The sequence below is a fragment of the Bos taurus genome, chromosome X (genome assembly GCF_002263795.3).
Source record: "Bos taurus isolate L1 Dominette 01449 registration number 42190680 breed Hereford chromosome X, ARS-UCD2.0, whole genome shotgun sequence".
In the NCBI taxonomy this organism is placed as follows: Eukaryota; Metazoa; Chordata; class Mammalia; order Artiodactyla; family Bovidae; genus Bos; species Bos taurus.
Window position 1 is genome coordinate 121390661 of NC_037357.1, and position 7834 is coordinate 121398494.

Below are 7834 nucleotides of genomic sequence, written 5' to 3' on the forward strand. Positions count from 1 at the left end.
CGATTCCCATATTTGTACATACTACTTGGATACATATTGCTGACATTTATTCAAAAATTAATTATGTTATCTTTCTTCTTGTTCTTAGCACAGTGGCAGGATAATTTACTGAGGTATTAATTTGCCTGTGGTTCTCATATCCCCCCTCCCCAAGGGCCTTTGCACCAAGAGAGCCTTAGGGACTAGGAACACCAAGCAGAAGGCAGAAATGGTTTGAAAGCAACTTCCCTTTTCCAAGTTTGCTTTTAAGCCCACGCTCCCTGAGGGAGATCAGCTAAGTAGAGAGAGGCCAACTGCATAGACACCATCAGTGATTTTCTTCGAATGAATTTTATTTGAAATTATCTTACATATTTCACATAAAAGATTCCTCACCTTTAAAATGAAGAGAGTGTATTAACCCAGGCATTCTCAATCTGGGGTTTAGCAGATCAATGGCACCCCACTCCAGTACTCTTGCCTGGAAAATCCCATGGATGGAGGATCCTGGTGGGCTGCAGTCCATGGGGTCGCTAAGAGTCAGACACGACTGAATGACTTCACTTTGACTTTTCACTTTCATGCATTGGAGAAGGAAATGGCAACCCACTCCAGTGTTCTTGCCTTGAGAGTCCCAGGGACGGGGGAGCCTGGTGGGCTGCCGTCTCTGGGGTCGCACAGAGTCAGACACGACTGAAGCGACTTAGCAGCAGCAGCAGCAGCAAACTTGAAAGAGAAAAAGATTCACTTTCAGTGATCTCCAACAAAAGTTAAGGGTTTCCTTCAACTGTGATCATAAGTACCAAAGCACAGTTGTGTTGGAAGGACCTGTGACTTGTCACCAATAGATATCATAAATATTTTCCTATCACACGACAGTTGTCACAGATGCCTTGAAATATCACTTACACTCATGGCCACTTCAAAATCATGGGTAGTTCTTAGACTGCTCCTAGATCTTGTTATTTAATAGATTAAATAAAGAAGTACATCTATCACACATATATGATATTTAATAATTTGATAATCACATTTTTTATGTAGTTTTCCTTTGTCTTCCTGTGTACAAAGTTTTATGCATTCAGAAACATTATTCTGAGAAGTCAGACTGAAAGGGCCCCTGGGTCAAAAAAAAAAAACATGTAGAGCCCCTGGACTGAATGTTCTCTGGCTTTCAACATGCACATTGGTACATGCTCAAGATCTCTACTGAAAATGATTCTTGGAAAATGACTCACAACTTAGATAATCATTGCTGTGACAAAATTACAGTGACATTTTGATCATTCCATATGTGATTTGAAGTGCAACCTCAGGCTAAAACTTCTACATTTTAAATTCAACCTTCCAGACAAACCCTTCTATTAAAATTATTCTCTAGGACTTTCATGGCAAAATGTAGGAAAACAACACCAGAAACAGAACCAGAAAACCCATGTCTTGTTCCCAGTTCTGCTGTCTGATCCTGGGAAAGTCATTTAAGTTCTCTGAACCTCATCTATAAACACATTTAGATGAGCTTTAAAATCTATAGATTCACAGGGGTGAGGGGTAGGGATAAATTGGGAGATTGGAATTAACATATACACAATACTATATTAAAATAAATAACTAATAAGGACTTACTGTACAGCACAGGGAACTCTTCTCAATACTCTATACTGACGTACATGGGAATAGAATCTACAAAAAAGTGGATAGGACTTTCCTGGAAGTTCAGAGGCTAAGACTCTGTGCTTCCACTGCAGGGGGCATGAGTTTGATCCCTGGTTAGGGAACTAAGATCCTGCATGCCACACAGTGTGGCCAAAAGGGAAAAAAAAAGAGTGGATATATGTATAACTGACTCACTTTGCTGTACAGCAGAAAGTAACACAACATTGTAAGTCAACTATACTCCAATAAAAATTAATTTTAAAAATATTTAAGTTCAAAAAAAAATATTTAAGTTCCTTTTACTATGTGTATAAAATACAGTAAAATTCTATACTTCTAAAATTTTCTGCCTTTCTTCAGGGTGTATTCTTTGGGATTTACTTCTTGGTATTCAAACTTTAATTCATTCATTCACTTACTAAATGTTGTGGGGAGGATAACTAAGCAGCTAAGCAAGAGAATTCTGGGAAAATTTTCTCATGAGTCATATTTAAGCTGAGCTTCAAAGGCTGAGTAGGAGTCTGTGAAGAGAAGACTAGGACATTACAGGCAGAGAGGACGCTGCCAACACCCAGCATGCTCAGGATCCACAGCACACTGAGGGGCTTGATAGGAGTTCAGTTGAGACCAGATTTGCACCAAGTCTGGTCTCCTTCGCTTATAAGAAATGGAAGGAAAGTGTATGGACAGGTGACATGACATAGTCAGGTATGTGTTTTAGAAAAACAGTCCTGAGAGGAATGTGAAGCGTGGAAGAAATCAAAATCAGAGGGATAAGTTATAAACAAGGCTACCGCAACATTTGAGGTAAGAGATCATGGAGCTCTGAATCAAGGCACTGGCCATGGGAATATAAAAATGAAAGCAAAGAATGGAAGTAGCAGATCCTTATGACAAACTGGGTGTGGTGGCAAAGGAGGAATCAAGGGCAACCCTAGTTTCTATTGAGGACAACCTGGTGAAGGCTGATGTTGAAAAGTATAAAAAAAAATTTTTTATTTATTTTATAGAAGTATAGTTGATTTACAATGTTGTGGTAATTTCTGCTGTACAGCAAGTGATTCAGTTATACATGTATAAATTCTTTCTGATATTCTTTTCCATTATAGTTTATCACAGGAGATATATATATATATATATATATATATATATAAAACATTAACATATATATATATAACATCTTTAACATATATATGCAAAACTTTCTTAACATACATCCCAACTTAAACAGGAAGAAAATGAAGCTTTGAAAGGCTGAGTTTGAGGAGCCTATTTGACCTCTAGGGATAAATTCTGGCCAGCCCTTGGAAACGTGGTCATGGAATTCTTGGGGAAAGGTGTGCCTAGAGATACAGAATTATAAACATCACAAGGTAGCTAAGGCAGCTACACTGTGGCACCACCATCTGCCTGGTCTCTCTTCAGGAATAGAGACCTTTCCAAGTCTCTCCAATCATGATGCCCGGGCTTGTTTTTAAGGCTCAAAACAATTGCTTCCTCCTAACTGCCACCTTTCTAACTCCCTTTTCTTCATAACACAACTCTATATTAGTTAGGGTATAGGTAAAGTTGCTGTAGCAAAGGAACCCCAAAGTATAATAGGTTACATATGATAGGTGTTTCATTCTTTCTTATATAACAGTCCAGGGCTACAGGACAGCTCTGTTCCACAACATACAGGAACCTAAGCTGGTGGGCAGTTCTGTCCCTTTCAGCATCTCTGTTACCACTGAAGCGATTGTTCCAATCATCGCCATTTCCCAACTGGTGGGGGAAAAAAAATCAGGGCAAGCAGCTTCATCTTTATAGAGATAATACACATCACTTCTGCTCACATCCCTTTGCCCAAACTTGATCACATGACCGCACCTACCTTTGAGGGAGATGGGAAATGTAGCATGTTGCTGGGCAGTTGTGTGGTAAGCTCACACTCAGAAAGGCTCTATTACTGAAACGCAGAAAGGGAAAATGGACACCACGAATAATTAGCAAACTGTGACACTCCTAAACCCCTGGCCATCTAAATCCATGCACACCCTAATTTCCAGGCATAAAATACATTTGTCCCTTCCCTCAGAAAATAATCCAAGGTACAATCCGCTCACTGAGTACAAAATAAAGTCTAACATCTCTGGGTGATGGGCAGCCTTCTCCATCGAGTCTAACTCCAGCTATCTGTCTAATAACAGGACGTGATTCCCCCACTACTACTCAACTTTCAGTATGTAATGTGGAACAAAACAAATTGTCTACAATGAAAACTTCCATTTGGAAAAGAGAAGAAAGGAAAGCACTTAGCAGTCATTGGTGCATAGAAAAAATGAACCATGTTGGACAAGAAGTACACATTCCCTGCCTCTGAGTGAAGGAAGTTCTCGCGTCAGGACTTGGGTCTGTTCTCTTGGAAGAAGGCTCTGCACCTGGTCCTCTCTGAACTTTGCCATGTCCCTGTTCAATGCTTTCCACGATCATACCTAAAGTGGGATGTACAGAGTGAGTACCTTGGTGAGATTAATACCTATATCAGCTTTCTTTTAGTTAGCAATTGTGGGGTACGTGTCATTTCTTTTCTTTCTACCTGTTTTTATTCTTATGTTTTAAATGTATCTCTTAAATAACATATAACTGGGTTTTGTTTGCTTATTTTCCATCTCACAACCTTTGTTTTTTCCACTGGAAAATTGAGTAAATCAGACAAATATCATATGATATCACTTATGTATGAAATCTAAAAGAATGATACTAATTGACTTATTTACAAAACAGAATCAGACTTACAGACTTAGAAAACAAACATATGGTTACCAAAGCTGAAAGGTATGGGGGAGTAAATTAGGTTGGGATCAACATATAAACTTTAGTATACATAAAATAGATAATCAACAAGGACCGACTGTATAGCACCGGGAACTCTACTCAATACTCTGTTATAATCTATACGGGAAAAGAATCTGAAAACAAATAGATATATGGATCAAAAAAGGAGGGGGAATTGAGTTCACTTACATTCAACATAATTACTGATACATTTTTGTTCAAATCTACTATCTTATTATATATATCTCTTTTCCTGCCTGTCCTGTGTTCCTTTTTCATTTTTTTCCCATGCCTCCTCTTGGGTTGATCATTTTTATCACTCACTTTTTAAAAGATTTTTTTATGTGGACCATTTTTAAAGTCTTTTATCGAATTTGTTACAATATTGTTTCTGTTTTGTTATTTTGGATGAGAGGCATGCAGGATCTTAGTTCCCCAACTAGGGATTGGACTTGCATCCTCTGCAGTGGAAGGTGAAGTCCTAACCACTGACTGCCAGGGAAGTCTCTTTATCATTCATTTAAAAAAATCTCTTTTAGCTTACAAATCATGTACTCTTCTTCTATTCTTTTGGTAGTTATTCCAGAATTACAACATGTATTCTTTACTCATAAATATCTAATGTTCACTGGTATCTTTCCTCTCCTTCAAATGTGAGAAATTTAGAACATTTAATACCACTTAAAGCCCTCCTAAACCTTTATGGTATTATTGTCATTTAAATATCCATCTGTCTATCCCCACAGAACAAATAATAATTGTTTCACACAGTCAATGATCATTTTGATTTACCTAGTGGAATCCCTTTGTATCTGTGTTGTTGTTCTTTTTTCCTAGTGGTTCCTGCTCATGGTTTTCTGTCTATTAAGGCTTTAGTTATCTTTGATTGTGTACAAATTATCTGTAGAAATAATTTGATACCCAGGTTGATGTTATCTTCCTCTAGAGAGGACGTTCATTTGCTTTTTCCAGGTTGGGCTTAGTTCAAGGTTTGAGATTCTCTAAGCAAGCCACTTCCAATTCACCTTTACTCCTGGGATGTGTGTGTGTGAGATGGGGAACGTATTACTGACCTCCACCGTGACAGCCCCTCATCCAACTTTGGTCCCCCTAGTCCCATGAGATTGTTACAAAGACAGCTCACTCTCTCAATTGTCTTCAAAATCAGCTCATGACCTTAAGGGAAAAAAGTTCAAAATTAGCCAAGCTCATGCCTCAATTTCTATTCTCTTCTGGATCTCACCCCAGTTAATTGATCAGTATTTTGTTAGCTTTTTGACGCTTTTAAAATAACGTTTAATAAGTTATATATGTGTGCCATTACTGAAACTGGAAGTGTTATTTCCCTATAGCTCCTAGAGCAATGTTTCTCAAGAAGCGGGGCTCTATGGAGTATGTGCATCACAATTACATTCTGCTTGCTAAAAATTGAGATTCCGGTGCTACCATATCTACGTCATTCACAGCCTATGACACTAAAACCTAGAAATCTGCTGTTTTGATAGATTCTCAGGCTGTAATTATGTAGACTTAAGTTTGAGAAACTTTGCCCCAAAGCTTAGCCCAACATTCTTAGTAACAGGCATTCAAGGAATTGATTTGATTCTTGTTTCCAAGGCAGGTAAGGGGAACAGTTCTCAGAACTTTCTGATATGCTCTTCTTGGGTTATAATCTTCAAACAAATTTGGCTCGAATAAAATTTCCCATTCCTTTCATGAATAAATAAATATATAAATGTTAGGCAGGGCAGAATTTGGTCAATGTTTAAATCTCCTACCTCCTCACCTTTTAAAAAAATCTTCCTTAAGACAAGAGGATTCTAAAGAAAAACTCTCAAGAACCAAGTCCTTATCTGGAGAAAAAGTCTAATCCTGTCACAATTACCTGTCTCATTTTGATCATTTTGAGTAGGATTCGTTTTGATAGGTCATGGATGACACGTACTCCAATGTGCCTGTTAGTCGCTAATGAAAGGTTTGAGAAAGAAGTTACCCAAAGATATCTGGACCCCAAATTCACTGATGAATCCAACTATGAACTAGCCTGTGAAGGCCTATCTTCCATGAAATGACAGCTATTGTAAATAAAAAGGTTTCCCCTCCCCCAAGTATTATTTTTTTTGGCAAAATAAGAAGTTAACACCATGTTAGCTTTCAATGTTGTTTTCAAAGTTTACTGGTCCCAGAATCTGCAGATTTTGGAATCACTGACTTGGAATTTCTCAACCACTCCAGGCACCAGTATTCAAGAAAGTCTGATTGCTAGTCTCTGCAAATAGCAGGCGAATCTGAATTCCACACTGTCAAGAACACAATTAATTATCTATTTGGATTAGCCAACAGAATCTGTGTTCCCATGTTTCTGTGACACAGTTACTTAAGTTTCTTAGCTTTGGTCATGCTTTTGAGTTCCAATGCCTTCCCAAATGTTTGTTTTTGCTTTCTTGCAGTGGGGAAAAAAAACAAAAAACAAAAAACACAGCCAAGCAGCCAGTGACAAACACCTTTATATTTCTCATTTCTGCATCAACATGTGGTGTCTTAGCTTTAATCAACTTTTAAAGGAAAAGCTTTAAGTGAGTTACTGTGTTTTCCACAGCTGAATAACCTTGCTATGGAAATGTGCTCATATTACACGCCATAGACTTCAGTAGAAAGTTTCAGAGAATTTGAGCTTTTTAATCAGATGATCTTACTCTCAGAAAATGAAATTCCATGGGGAAACTGCTACTCAGAGCTGGCTTTGTTTGCTTATAATATTTGTTTTCTTTTATTTTTCTTTAATAGGATGCTTCAAAAACCATCTGGATATGGAGGATGTTATTACACACGAGCTGTCATGAGCTTCTTAAAAATCAGAAATGTTTTGGAAACTATTATCAGTTGGAGAGTGGTTTAAATGTGAACTGGGCTAAATTCCTTAAAGTTAAACCAACTCTGAATATCCCTTATCCATGAAATAATGTTTGTCTGTTCAGTAACCTAATAGACCAGGGTACATTTCACAGGCTGTGATACATAAAGCAAGATGACTAAAAAATTATCACGTGCCCTTGTGGCTTCATTTAACCAGATTAATCTGCTTTGGTAATGGAATCATTTAGGCCTAATTAAATCTAGATATGAATCTAAAAACAGAAAGGGTACTTTGTAATAAAATATCTGTAAAACTATAGGTTTGGAGCAACATCACAATTCTAGGTTCTTAAAGATAAACTTGTGTTTCTAATGCAGAACCCAGACTTCTTAAACACCTATCTTTTATTTTTGTAGTCTCTTTATAAATTCATTCCTGGCTGTTTGTTCCAGTAGCTCTCACCAGACTGGGTTCGTTCTGTTAAGGAGGGTGAGATGTATGTAGTATTTGACCGTATTAAGAAAA

General features: G+C 37.6%; 1 long non-coding RNA gene across 1 annotated transcript; it reads left to right on the top strand.

The window, feature by feature from the left end:
• The first annotated feature begins 3832 nt into the window (after nt 1-3832).
• LOC112445141 (uncharacterized) lies at nt 3833-7495 on the top strand. Its single transcript, XR_003033527.2, has 2 exons — nt 3833-4128; nt 7240-7495. It is a non-coding gene; the product is annotated as an uncharacterized lncRNA (long non-coding RNA).
• The last annotated feature ends 339 nt before the right edge of the window (nt 7496-7834 follow it).